The 15,319-nt window shown below is 38.6% G+C and overlaps 2 protein-coding genes across 6 annotated transcripts in view; one reads left to right on the top strand and one right to left on the bottom strand.

The window, feature by feature from the left end:
* The window catches only part of LOC149968657 (uncharacterized), a 365,051-nt gene that overhangs the window by 2,064 nt on the left and 347,668 nt on the right, over positions 1 to 15,319 (bottom strand). The window contains exons 1-2 of one of the 5 annotated variants that reach the window (XM_090154964.1): positions 4,244 to 4,320; positions 4,015 to 4,164 (exon numbers count right to left, since the gene is read on the bottom strand). The exons of 2 other annotated variants lie outside the window; for them this stretch is intronic. The gene's annotated coding sequence lies outside the window, so the exon portion shown is untranslated. Of the gene's footprint in view, positions 1 to 4,014; positions 4,165 to 4,243; positions 4,321 to 15,319 lie in introns of those variants that run through there. 2 more of the 5 variants (XM_090154965.1, XM_090154963.1) reach the window with 2 other exon arrangements.
* LOC149968665 (uncharacterized) overlaps positions 1 to 15,319 on the top strand; it is a 384,171-nt gene that overhangs the window by 233,293 nt on the left and 135,559 nt on the right. The gene's annotated exons all lie outside the window — the stretch shown is intronic.

The following is a 15,319-nucleotide window of genomic DNA, read 5'->3' as shown; positions in this document are numbered from 1 at the left end:
TTCAATTTGTGGTATTCGAAATTGTTTTTTACGATAGAAGGGTGGTTATTTTCATTTAATTTGTGGTATTCGAAATTGTTTTTTAAGATAAGAAGGGTGGTTATTTTCAATTTGTGGTATTCGAAATTGTTTTTTACGATAAGAAGGGTGGTTATTTTCATTTAACTTGTGGTATTCGAAATTGTTTTTTAAGATAAGAAGGGTGGTTATTTTCAATTTGTGGTACGATGCTCAATGCTCCGCAGTAATTGCCGAGGCGCTTGTAACTCAGACAACTCCAGGGTTGAAACACCGGATATTAGGGACTCAGACGTCCAAGTTGAAGAATGACGAGGCAAGCGTTATTTAGTGCAACCAATAAAGTTAATTAACCTATTGTAAATGATTAATTTAAAAATGTAGTAACAGATTTTTGGCCACTCAACATATTTTATTTCTTGGTAGGAAAGTATTTTGCAGATCACTATGTTTATCTCACCAATTTACCAAGAAACAACTGATAAATTCAAATAGTTAAACAGTGCTTCAATATTTTTCCGATTTATATCCCCTTCCTATATGTAAACTAATTCTAAGATTGAAGCTACACTTTTAAAATAAAATATGTTTTGCGTGTAAGACGGGCATCGATCACTATAAATCGTACTCATATAAAGGGAGGGGGTGTGCGTTTAAACATAATTGCTTGTGTTATTAAGGTATAGTGATGAGTAATACCTTAAAATAAAGCTATTAGGAACGGTAAGTAAAAAAAATTGAAGTACTATAGAGAAACAAAGTGTGGGATCATAAGATGGTTGAAAAACACATTTTGGCCTTTAAAAGCTGTACCATTTCTTTGCAAATGTAATAATTACGAATTATAATGCGTGCAAAGACCTTTTATATGAGGTATGACATGGCGCGGTATCGTATGCAGCGGATGCGATACATTCAATTACAAGTTGGCAAGCCAAAATATACCTCTCCTCGGAAGAATTGTCCCTAGTGGTATTAATTTCTCGAGATAACCCTTAAAGATATATCTCCGCAATTTAGAGTTATTTGTTAAAAATGTTATCCCAGTTCTATCCAGCCCAGTATAAAATTTTAATTATAATTAAAATAATTGAGACGAAACGACCAATTTTAATTTATTCAGAATATCATAAGTTAAGTAGTTACAACAGTGAGTTAGACGTACTATAACAATGCACAATCGAATGTAACCCTATTTACGGTACAAGTTTGTCAGTTGAATATAATACAAAGCAAATTTTAATGAAAGAAATATCTACAGAGGGTATTATAACGACCGTTCGCTTTTTGGTTTATAATTTTAACGGAATCGGGCCGATTTTAATTAAACGATAGTTTATCGAAATTTTGTTAAAAATATTTTCCCTGAGGCCACGCGATAAATTTATGAGAATAATTTCCCGACGCCGTTATATCTGTAATGTTATGGGCGAGTGATTAGAAAATAAAATGGCAACCAGAATTATGCAAAATTATATATATGTTTATTTTTATTCAGAACAGTCTATGGAACGTTCTAGATTTAACTTTCATCAATAACCCAACAATATATATCCCTTCTACGTTATTGTACAGAAGTGGTACTCAAGTGTCTAAGACTAGACATCGTGATTGATAAATAACCCAAAACACACTTACACCTAAGTAAATATCATAAATTATACTGAGAAACTAAATTCAAACTACCTAAATATAAACTCTGTCTTAATTAACAGCTGAGAGCTGTTCGCTACTAATTACTTCCAATCTACTTAATTAGCCTCACAGGTTGAGTAGATAATTTCAAGGGTATAATTAGGTTATTCCAATTCTAAAATAATAACAATCAATTTTATCTTACAGCTGACTTGAGTTAGTTCACAATTACTTTAACACTTTCAGTCTTAAACACGCACTGATCATACACTTAAGTCCATTCACTCACGTTCCAAACGCGAAACACAACTCTTTTCTTGACCGAAGACCGAACATACTAATTAAAACCGCAGAGTTACCTCATAACTTTTGACCGACACCAGGACCCCGTCCTGTAGTAGTTCGTCTGACTAAGAAAGACCAAATCTTCTTTATTGACGGCAACGGCTTTATATAATATATATATATCCCTAAGGAAGTCAATGGCTCGGCGGTGAACTATCCGCATTGTAACAATGCGACCCGAGTTCAATTCCTGTTCGCGATCAAATTTTACATTAAAATACTAAAATATTTAATTAAATATAAGATTAATATAATCTATAAATATTTAATTAAATACAAGATTAATATAATCTATAAATATTTAATTAAATATAAGATTAATATAATCTATAAATATTTAATTAAATATAAGATTACTATAATCTATAAATATTTAATTAAATATAAGATTAATATAATTTATAAATATTTAATTAAATATAAGATTAATTTAATTTATAAATATTTAAAATGATGTAGAATAAATTATAGTACCTAACGTTATAACTTTGTAAAGGACATTCGCCAAAGCTGTTTTTTAGAAAAACACCGTAAATTAAGAAGCGTTGGTGGCTGAGTGGTTAGAGTACATCTCTTGCACGAGGCAGACCCGAGTTCGATTCCCGGCCGCCGCCAAGAAATCGCAAATTGATACTAAGACGAATACCGTGTACAACTGGTGGAAACCCTGCCATTGGACGTTGAGAGGTAGCATTACACTCAGCACTCGGTCCGTCCCAAAGTCATTAAGAAGAAGTTGGAGAGAAAACGCCCATATAAACACAACAGACTCAACATCCACAACCATCATAACACAAACACATCCAACTCCACACCTACAACATTCACAACACGCACTCAACATTCACAACAAACTCCACACCCACAACATTCACAACACGAACTCAACATTCACAACCTACACATAAACATTACAATAACGAAATATCCAATCAAACTGAATTAAAACTGTCGCGACGGTGAGCGTTGACGAAAAAGACCATCCAAACCAAACCAAACCGCATATCAATCCGTTAACGCTTACCGTCACACGGTGGTTTTGCCAACCTTTAAACTGCTAAAACGGTTGTTCGATTGCGTACGCAGTGATTACCCTTTGCCCCGAAAATGCGAATGCGTTCGCAGGCCACACACACATACATACAGCCTTGCGTTTTGAAAACACGAGCGGGCGCACTCCCAATCGGTCAAAATAAAAGCGGGCACGGGCAGGTTCACTAATTCATTGAAACAAGCGTATGTTGGCATACGTTGTTACTCCCGCGGGATATTTCAGGCGTGGGCTAGAACCCTAAAAACCTCTACGGGCAGGTTATTGGGCACGGCGCGCGCACTTATTTAGGTTCAATGGGCTTGAAAAATTTATTCTTACGGGCGCCATTGGGGGCCTGCATTTGATAAAAAACATTCCTTTCGACCAATTATGACCCGTTTCACGTTTTTCAAACATCATTTACAGGGATTTTGCCCATATATAGGGACTTTGCCCGCGGGCGTTTGAGCCCGCTAAAAGTGTTGCGCCCGCTCACCTCCAATGTGCTTTTAATATTGTTTTTGCCCCCGCTCTCGTAAAAACGTTCGCACGCCCCTGTTAGGAGCCGTCATCATCCGATACCGCTTTGTCTAGAGTTCTGGGCTTGGAAGCAAACGCGAATAACTTAATATTTATTTTTCGTGACTTTTATAAAATTTAAAAAACCCCGCCAATGTGCCCCATAAAGTTGGCATTTTATGTTTATTTTAATATCAAATCAATCGATTTTTTTATTTAAAACAGATTATTTTTAATTTAAAATTCATATTTTTCAAGTGACGACCGCAGGTATGCCCATTGAAAAATAGTCGAAAATGAAGTAAAACAAATAAATGTCAAGTTTAAATTGAGTTAATTTAATTTCAACATTTAAAGAAATTTAAACTGAATAAAAATGTCGTTAAAATGGATAAACATTCAAAATATTTCGCGCGAAAATGAAGTTAAAACGATATGTATAAGCTGGCCAAGTTCGCTCGTACCTTGGGTAACTCGGGTAACTGGTATGCCCGGTATGCCTTTTAGTAGGTCCCGTTCCAGAGAAGTGCCAACGTTGCTAAGGCCCAAAATCCCTATTATTTCAGATACGACTCGTACGAAACCAACTTAAAGACCATACTTAACACTCGACACTAAAACAATTATAAACCACATAATCATAAAACGCCTATTCGATAAAATAACAAGATAAATTTACAATATAAAACTTACCTAAAAAACAGACGGACAAAGCTCCGGGAAACTTTTAACTTTACGGCTATAACGTCAATTTGCCAGAACGAAAATTCTGGAAAGTACATTTTTGGATAACGTGGAAACGCGACGCAGTAAAGGAAGTTTGGTCTAAGCTACAGGAAAACGAAATGGGGAATAAGTGCTAGGGTTCATATTTCTCAAAAATGACGCTAGAGATAATAATAAAATTAACGTGATTTATACGCCTTTAAATGCTCTTTAGTTTAAAATTAATTTAATTCTGGGAGCGCCATAATTGAGCAAAATATCAATGACGTAAGCTTAGTCATAAACCGGCATAGGGTAGTATTCTATTCGAATTTTATAATAATTGACACGGGAGAGGTTAATGAAATTAACGGTATTTTATACGCTTTTAAATGCTCTTTCGTTTAAAATTATTTGTATTCTGAGAGCGTCATAATTGAGCGGAGTATCAATGACGTAAGCTTACCCAAAATCGTGCCAAATACTATACTATGCTCGTTTATGAGTAAGCTTACGTCATTGATATTTCGCTCAATTATGGCGCTCCCAGAATATTTATAACTCCGCTTTTTTAGTTGAGTTTTGTAGTATTTTCAGCAGTGCCACCACTGTTTTTGACTTTTTCCGGTGTTTTATTACTCCGATTTTAAAGTACCGTGTTCGTTTTTTTATTATTTTCGCGAGTTAAATATTGTTTTTAACGTTTTCGCGATTCAAACTTTTGCGCTGTCTTCGGGACTTGGCGTCTTTTCGCGTCGCCTAGACTCGCGCAATGTCAGGCGGCAGCTCTTACGCCGGTGCCGGCTCTCCGCTGGTAATGACTACGGCCGCGCCGCCCGGTCTTTTCGCGTACGCCGCTCCCTCCCCTCGCTGCTACGGAGGGCCTCCTGTCCCTGGATTTTTTGCGTTCCAAGGCTTAGCGCCGTCGTCGCCAGAACGGTCGCCTTCGCCGTACGGACTCGTCTCCGGCTACTTTTCTCCTCCCGTTTATGGGAACGTTTTCTCTTCACCGTCCGTGGCTTTTGAAGTTTCACCTACTATTCCCTCAGAAACCTCAGGATTTTCGTCGCCGCTGGATTCGACTTAAATGTTTTCCAACACCGACTATTTCCGACCAAACCCTACTCATATAGACCGATTCACAAATTACATACAGTAAAACAAGCCAAAGGGGCAACATTTCAATACTTTGTAATATTGTTTCTCACGCTAGGCACGCTAGATGGCGTACCATTCACCTCGCGAAATCGTCTGCTTATATTAGAATATGGCGGCGTCCTAAGAGTGTAGCTATGGATTTATTTTGTCATTCAAATTGAGTTAAAAACGCGGTTTTGGATGGTGGATTGATATTCCCACTTGTGGGGTATAAAAAAACCATATCCGATGTTCCGAAAATAAAGAATGAAAATATAGAAGAATTTTACAAGGCAAGGTCTAACACTGCCTAACATTTCAAGAAGAGCTACAAATATTTAATCGAAGGATACATAAATTCAGAAGCTCTACTGAGTAAAGCAGTTTTGTATATTTTTAATAAACAAAACTTAGGTTAACTAATTGAAACTAAAATGTTGGATAAGAATGAAGATTAGCTATCGATGTCCAAAGTTATGGTTAGTTTCAACTAGTTGAAATGTTTCCATTGATACAACATCAAAATAGATTACCTTACTAAAGAGGACATAGTTTACGTGAAAACTAAATGTTGCCGAAATTACTGTAAAAATGAAAACCCCCATACCGTTTGGCAGCATTAAAAATTTCAAGCCCTACAATTTTGGACGCAAACTGTTCATGCGCAGCTGGTGTAAAAGGAACTTGCAAACATACAATATATCTCTTAAGGCTGCTATGCATCTTAAAATCAAAAAATGGAAACACGCCCCCTAATGAGTGGTCTTAAACTGACAAGCCCCAACAGTGGAACCGACCGAGAGGCAAAAAAATCACACCGTTCTCAATTATTGATGTCAACACGCAAGCGCCCAAAGAAGGTGGAAAAAGCAAGCCAATTTTTTGCAAGATTTACAATGCAACCTCTTCTAATCTAGATATATCGGAGGTTATTTCATCTAGCAAGGATTTAATTGCTAATCTGAATACTAGGGGAGAAGATGGCTGGGCTAGCATCCTCCCAGATACAAAATAGTTTACGTGGGTGGAAACTAAAATAGGTGTAGCTCCGGAAGGTTCGCCATTGAGCCAACAACTTCCTCTAAATTAACCCGCGTTTGAAATTGTTCACAACTTACGTGTGTTTCCATGCGTGGAGGATTATTTGATTGCCATCTCGTCTGTATATAGTTCCCCCGAAGAATATCACTGATGTATACCGGCAAAACGGTTTCATCTATGTATATTTTTCGAACGCGTCTTGGGCCCGTCAGTTGATAGCCGACGGCCTAAATTTTCGAAATGCGTTTTGGTATTGCACCGAAAAGGGTGATGTTGTCTAACGTTAACCCCCTCATAGAAGATACTATGATAACGTCGATGCTATCGCGTTATGGCGTAGTGCAAGGCGCAGTACGTGCCATCCCCGCCCCTGTCACTCGCCCCGAGTTTAAGCACATCAAAAGGGCTCGGCGTGAAGTATCCGTTCTCTTCGACTCGGATGACGCTTTTCGCGCTCTTCCTGAATTTTTCACCGTCTTTATTAACCAGGATATGTTTATTGTGCCTGTGAATAATCCGGTTCGCTGCGTAGCTTGCGGTGAAACCGGCCACGTCCTTCGGAACTGTAAACGCACTTCGTCTTAAGACAACTCCACCGTACCTACCTCAAAATCCGCCCCAACCGCGGTAAGCGGTTCATCTACCTCCGATTCTACTACGACAAAAACTGTCGCGTCAACTTCAACGACGGGCGACAATCTCGTCGCTACGATCGTGTCATCCGTCTCAGGCGTTACTGAAACGTCGTCCGGCGGAGTGCCTATCCTCCACAACTGGCACGACCTCGACTCCCTCTAAGTCTCGTGAATCCTCGCTTGATCGCGCTGCTTCAGTTCACGCGTTATCGCGACAAATTCTCGTTGTCGCCCATAGAGACCCGGCCATTGCCGCTATTACGTCCGATTCTCTACGCCGTAACGGAAGAAATCGGTATTATCGTCTCTCTTCTTCGATTCGCACTCTTTTCAAAGACCTTTCCGATGTGGAGAGTTCGCAAGAATAATATACTTTTTACTCGTCATATGAACTTCTCCTTTTTATTTTTTATTTATCCATTTATGGTCTTTAGGATAATGTCTTTTAATGTACGCGGAATGAGCCGAGGCGTTACGTCGGTTCGTGCTTGCAATTTTATTTCTCATTTTAAACCTGACATTGCCTGTTTTCAGGAAACGTTTGTAAGCGAAGCCTTTTCCAAATCATTCATATGGTCACAGTGGCCTTTTATATTTTTCCACGCACCCTCGCTCAACCCGCGTAGTTCAGGAGTTTCAATCGCGATACACCCCTCCCTTCGCCAACATATCTCCTCCGTGGAATGTTTTCAAGATCGTTGTTTATATATTCGTTTTAACGCGGGTATTTCACTCTCAGACGCCGTTCCATCTTTTTTGTACATATATTTCCGCTACGAGCAATGCCGTCGCTATTGAGACCCTGAACTAAATTAAAAATATTTTAGTAAATATTGATCCGTCCGGCACTCTACATATCACCGGAGATTTCAACTGTTGTCTAAGCCCTATTGATAGAAAAAACTGTACCGAATACCGCCATATTTTAGTCTCTAACTTAAACGATACCATTGACCAATTTGATCTCACAGACGTTTTTCGCTCTATCCATCCTGAAACCCAAAGTTTCACCTGGCGCGCCAGAAACCACGGAAAATTAATTTCCGCCCGCTTAGACCGTCTATACGAGCGGTCTTCCTCTTTTCGACTCAAAGCCGTTCGTCATATTCCATCGGGTTTCTCCGATCACGACGTGGTTCTCTGTCAATTTTTTGGATACTTTCTCAATACCGCGTTCGCCGCCTTTTTGGCGGATGAATATTCGCTGCCTTCAAGATCACCAATTTATTTCAGAGTCCCGCGCAATGCTATCAGCCTTAATTAACGCCAAACCGCCTATGAAGTCTTGGACCTCGTGGTGGTTTGACGTCATGAAACCCGAAATTAAATCTTTTTCCATGACATTTTGTCACCGTCGTCAAATCCGCGATACGGCCGCTATTAACCACCACGAAGCGATGGTGTCGGCTTTTCCTCCCGATTCTCCAGAATACCAACTGCATAACGAGAACTTGAAAAGACTTTTGCTCGAACGTTCCTCAGATTCTCTCGTTCGCGCCACAGAATCATTTTACAAGTGTATAGACACCCCTATCAGAGATTTTTATAAGCTCGAAAAGCGGGCTGTAGCTTCCAATATAATTCTGTCGGTTTACGACTCCCAAGGTGTCAAGGTGACTGATCCCGATACTATCCGTGAGATGGTGGCTGACTACTACGCCGGTCTCTACTCCAAAGATAATACCATCACCGATTCTAACATCACCAATTTTTTGCTCAACGACTTACCTACTCTCGATGCGAATGACGCCGCTTGTATTTCCGGGGCCTTTACTCTCTCCGCCGCTTTAAAGGGCCTCTCCCGCGGAAAGGCATGCGGCATTGACGGTATCCCCGTAGAATATTTTTTAGCCTTCTGGGCCATTCTTGGTCCAATCTTAGTAGAAGTTTTTAACGGTCTCGTGACGTCGCCCGTATACTGACAAAAGTTTTGCACCTCCATAGTATCCCTCCTTCCCAAGACCGGGGACCTTATGGACGTAGCAAACTGGCGCCCTATCTCGCTGTCTAATTCTGACTACAAACTACTCGCGAGCTCTCGCAAACCGCCTTAACTCGGTAGTGGGCACCCTCGTTCATCCCTCTCAGACCTATTCCATTCCATGGAGGTGCATTTGTCACTCCCTTTCGGTCCTACTCGATTTGATCTCCCTCGCTAACGCTAAGAGGGAAACTCTCGCGATTGTCAATATTGACTTTCGAAAAGCCTTTGACCGCGTCGATCACCCCTACCTTTTTCGAGTGGTTCGGCATTCCGAGTGACTTCCTCAATTTCCTCCGCGTTGTCTACGCGGACCCAACTTTTCGTAAATGGCGATAGGGGCTTTTATACCCCACTCCCCGGGAGTCCGAGTGGGGGGAGATAGTCGTCCCCGGGACTTCCAGGCTGGTTCGCTGTGTTTTCCCCGGGGCCCGGACGATCGTCCCCGGGCTTCCTCCTCTGGGCTGCTGGCGTTTCCCAGGTGTCCGTTACAATATCATTATCATAAAAGTATAGGTATATTGGAATATGTATATACATACCACTCACTTTCGGCCTGTGTATGGGCGAAAGGGAAATTCCATTATCACTACTTCTTTTGGTACTGTTAATATCTGACTTGCAGAGTTCAAAGTCTATTGGAATTGCATTCCATTTCAAGCTCTTTTTATCGATGTTTGTGAATTCTTTATTACCAAAATGTGCAGAGCATATATAGTAGTTCTTAACTTGTTCAGGTGTTTTGCCAAATAGATCAATTCGACCCGAAAGTTTCACCCACTTCGCACATAAACAAGTAGATATTTAAATCAAGGGTTGCTGACCAATAAAACTATTGACATTAATATTTCTATAAAAAATAATTATTAATTAATATACCCTTCGGGGTCTTTTGGAAATTGAAAAAATGAAACCCCCTTTTGTTTAGCCTTGGCGTTTTTGCAAGGTTTATATGCACAATAATGTGTACTTCTTGAACTAAACGGCTTTTCCATATTTATCAGCTATCGTGCAAACATAATACTTAAAATATCCATTTTATTTCACTTCACTTTATAAATAAAACCTAAAACCCGGTACATGAAAAGAGGTAAAAAATGCATGCCCGCAATTAGTTTGACGGATGAAAATGCTCAAATAAAGTTGTATAGTGTCTCACTATACAACTTTTTTATATTATTTTCTTTGTATAAACTAAATTTTACTACGAAATTTGAATCCCCGCCACTCCATTAAACCAAGTTTAACATGTAGACAACGGGAGATGTCGCCACTATAGTGAAAGAAATGCACTGCTTTAACAATGACTATATATTTGTTGCTAATACTTTGACCGGAGCTCTGTTGTTTGGGAAATTTTACATGGTGGGTATTTTCAGCTTCAATACTTTCAATACACTATTAGTTTTTTATTTACCAACTAATTTTTGGATTAGAAATCTATAGAATATAGCTTATGTAGGCTTTTCATTGTTCCTTGAAAAAAGGTCACTACCCCTTTGTCGCGCTTAAGTGCTTATCGCCTCTGTTAGAGGTATTGTACGATCCCCTCCAGAAACACCTTCTTTCCTCCAAGAGTTTACCATGCTAAAACAAGGTAAATCATTGCTTAGAGCCAGGGCCGTGCAGAGGTATCCTGAGGCCCGGGGCTAACTTACTCGCGGGCCCCTTCGATTTGCACCCCCCCCCCCCTTGAGCCCTGAAAACTTCTCCCAAGTTATCTTGATTTGCACCCCCCCCCCTTGAGCTTCTTCGATGGGCCCTACAGCTACGGGCCCCCTCGTGGGCCCTTTTCACCCGGGCCCCGGGGATTTTGCCCCCCCTGCCCCTCTCTGCACGGCCCTGCTTAGAGCTAAAACCACGTAACTATCAATTTCGCTTAGCAAGCTCCGCTCAAGTCTATGTCAGCCATGTTTCACTGTGACACTAGCAACGAACTAATATTATCGGCTTCTTGGCGAACTTTAAATAAAAGCTTTTGAATCTCATAATTTAAAATTTCCTAAAAACAATAGATAATTTGGGTCACCCTCAAAACATCCTCATTTATTAATTTTAGAAAATAATTATAATCATAATTAAAAGTAATTATGAGTTTCTAAAGCAAAAACTACCATCTTTTTGATTCTTAAGAAATTACGCAGTATAATAAGTTTCGTCCTAAATAGTTATAAAAGTTAGTTTTATTATTAAAATTATTCTCTTAAATTGTATAAGCGTATACAGTTCCTTTAAAATTTAATTCCCGAATTTAAAATAACGTTTTTCAATACATTTTAGCATTACTTGAATGACTTTATTATCGGTATCCAAAGCTAGACGCTATAGCCTTTGTGAAATGTCTGTAGATCTCAATTCTCAAGAAATAATTTGACACTTTTAATTTTTTTTAATCTGAAGTGCAATTTTGCAAAGAATAATTTGTGTTATACTTCCAAGCCGTAAGTTCAAAATGAAGCACCAAAAAATCTAATCAATTTTGATCAAAACTACAAAGTTGATATACAGGGTCATCAAAAAACTAACTCTAGAACCGTAAGTGTTAGAAAGTTGGTTCCAATTAGAGAAGTGTTCCACTTCACATTGTAGGTCTAATTAGCTTTAATTCGATCGAATTTGACCAATAGGAAGTCGAGGAACTGTTTTTCAAAATAACAAAAGTCGTTAAAATGAAAATTTAAAGAAAACGAACATAACTAGAAACCAATTCGTGTTATATCGAAATTTGCTAGACAAACTCATTATCGTGGGAGTTTTTCAAGTTTGTAAAATTGGATGACCTTGAAGACGTGGTTTAAGCTGATTCAGTTTCAAGTTATTTCTCAAGGTCATTTTTGAATGTCTTTGAAGACATGGTTCAAAACTACTTTGACGAGAAAGTGGTGATTAGCAAATTTCCTATTGAAACCTAGTTTCTAAGCCCAGATAATGTTTTCACACCTTTTTGGTTGACCTTGAAGACATGGTTCAAGGTAATTGGAATTTTTAAACTAAAGACTCAATCCTGATGAGGATGTGTAGCAAATTTCAGTACTCTAACACGAGTATCTTTTGAGTTATCAGCTCCCGAACCTCGATTTCGACACGTTATCAACTTAACGACCCTCTTGTTTTTCATCTAACATTTCTCGGCTTCCTATTGGTCAAATCCGATCAGGTCAAACCTACTTGTACTTATTAATAAGTCACGTGGAACACTTGTCTAATTGGAACCAACTTTCTAACACTTACGGTTATCGAGTTAGTTTTTGGATGACCTTGAAGACCCACTCCGATTTTAGTGAAACTCTCACCAAATTTAATTCCTGCCTGTTTAGTAAGAAATCCAAAATTTCAGCTCCGTATTCCATGTATGAATCTTGTCGTTTTACTTAGTTGTATCAGATGGCAGTCTTCTTCCAAGTTATTTCAGGGTCTTTAACAACGCCAGCGATGATATCAATACTGCGCGCTATATATAGTTTAAAGCCACAAGTATTATGAAAAGGTCCCTGTTATTAGAGATGGCCAGGAATCTAGCCGATTTTTTGAAAAACGTGACTTTACTGGAGAGCGTGGTGCCATAGTTCTATTAATGGCAAAGGAAGCTAAAATTCGAAATAGCCAAATGATACCGTCGTCAGAAAGCCATTGTGGAGTATTATAGTTCGACAACTTATACTATATGCTAGCAACTGCAACATCTATTGAAAAAAGAGCTACTTCACGTCAAGCCGCCACTTGCTTTAATAATAATCTACTTGTGCTAATTGCCTAAACGTTTCGAGATGCTAGTCATTAATAATTTTTAGTTCTATTTTCGAGTTTCCCGACCCTTTTTTACCTACTACAAGTCATCACTAACAATATAATACCTACAGTTCGCAATTGGGTAACTGTTTAAATAAATCTGTCAAACAAAAACCGCGATTTATCAAGCATCTTTGAAAATGTTTATAAAAAATAATACTATTTTTTTTTTCAATTGTGACACCTTAATTGTGGACTCTAGCAACTGTTTTAACAAAATAAAAAAAATCATCCTGGAGAGCGAAGCCGTTCATTAAATATAATTCGTTATAAACGGGATTTTTTACAGGTTTGAAATTTCGACCGCGTCCAGGGGTAAATTTCAAAGCCGGTATCTCTAACTAAACAGGCGGGAATTAAATTTGGTGAGAGTTTCACTAAAATCGGACGGGGTGGCGTGGGGACCTTGGGTGATTTGACGTGGATTGACCCTTATGCGACTCTTAAAGCCATTATTTCGGATTGCCGGGTTACAACGCGTAGGAGGGTGGTGGCAAGCCTTGCATGCCACGCGAGCCAACAGCTCCCTACACTTACTATTACCGTTAACCTCAACAAGTTTTTATGGAAGGGGAAACCGAAGAGCTCGAGGAAAAACCACTAAAACCAAAATTCAACGCGGAAGGCGTTGATCCTAGTTTTCACCCATTGCCACAAGCTGGGTTCCAACCCGGTTCTTCTCTCTCTTTAGAGCACTGATGGTGCTGATGTCACGATATTCCAAGGCAAAGAGAATCACTGTACTATAATTATGGTACAAATACCATAATTTTGCATAATATTATAAATGGTACTATTTTTTGTACTATAGTTTAATTGTAAACATATTTCTAAGAATAAACTTTAATACCAAATCTAAGCGTCAAAACGGTTATTTTTCAACAACGTACATTACAAAAACTCATTCCTACTGAATTATCGTACAATTGTCGACATCGTACGTTGTGATATCGTACATCGTACGGTAGGTTAAATTATCGTACAGGTTGGCAACGCTCGAGTTTATTTGTATGGCCGGTACAACGAAGATAAATAACTAGGAGCCAGTCTATGAACTTACTTCACCAAGGAGGGGAGAGGAAAATCACGCAGTCCCGGGGAAATTGTGCAAATTACTACAATCGATTTGCTGGCGGCAAGGCTCTATTATTTAATGAGGGAGAGTGGAAACCTAGCCCCAGTTAATATAATAATAATATAAACACCTCGTGATTTAGCATTATAACTTCTACTGTTCTCAAAATAAAACCAATTTTTGTTGATGCGTATACAGGGTGTCCACTAAAAAAATGAACCAGGGCGAATATCTCAAAATCTGTTTTAGGTACGATTTGGAAATTTTCATGTCGCATACAAGATGAAGGGGGAAACTTACTGCGAAAATGTCGATGACCTTGAACCATGTCTTCAAGGTCATCCAAAAACTAACTCGATAACCGTAAGTGTTAGAAAGTTGGTTCCAATTAGAAAAGTGTTCCACGTGACTTATTAATAAGTACAAGTAGGTTTGACCTGATCGGATTTGACCAATAGGAAGCCGATAAATGTTAGATGAAAAACAAGAGGGTCGTTAAGTTGATAACGTGTCGAAAGAGAGGTTCGGGAGCTGATAACTCAAAAGATACTCGTGTTAGAGTACTGAAATTTGCTACACATCCTCATCAGGATTGAGTCTTTAGTTTAAAAATTCCAATGACCTTGAACCATGTCTTCAAGGTCAACCAAAAAGGTGTGAAAACATCATCTGGGCTTAAAAACTAGGTTTCAATAGGAAATTTGCTAATCACCACTTTCTCGTCAAAGTAGTTTTGAACCATGTCTTCAAAGACATTCAAAAATGACCTTGAGAAATAACTTGAAACTGAATCAGCTTAAACCACGTCTTCAAGGTCATCCAATTTTACAAACTTGAAAAACTCCCACGATAATGAGTTTGTCTAGCAAATTTCGATGTAACACGAATTGGTTTCTAGTTATGTTCGTTTTCTTTCAATTTTCATTTTAACGACTTTTGTTATTTTGAAAAACAGTTCCTCGACTTCCTATTGGTCAAATTCGATCGAATTAAAGCTAATTAGACCTACAATGTGAAGTGGAACACTTCTCTAATTGGAACCAACTTTCTAACACTTACGGTTCTAGAGTTAGTTTTTTGATGACCTTGAAGACATGGTTCAAGGTCATCGACATTTTCGCAGTAGGTTTCCCCCTACATCTTGTATATGACTTGAAAATTTCAAAATCGTACCTAAAACAGATTGTGAGATATTCGCCCTGGTTCATTTTTTAGTGGACACCCTGTATATCAACTTTGTAGTTTTGATCAAAATTGATTAGATTTTTTGGTGCTTCATTTTGAACTTACGGCTTGGAAGTATAACACAAATTATTTTTTGCAAAATTGCACTTCAGATTAAAAAAAATTAAAAGTGTCAAATTATTTCTTGAGAATTGAGATCTACAGACATTTCACAAAGGCTA

The sequence above is a fragment of the Leiobunum rupestre genome, chromosome 1 (genome assembly GCF_980474605.1).
Source record: "Leiobunum rupestre chromosome 1, qqLeiRupe1.1.hap1, whole genome shotgun sequence".
Taxonomy (NCBI): Eukaryota; Metazoa; Arthropoda; class Arachnida; order Opiliones; family Sclerosomatidae; genus Leiobunum; species Leiobunum rupestre.
This window is presented reverse-complemented; position numbering and strand designations above follow the sequence as displayed.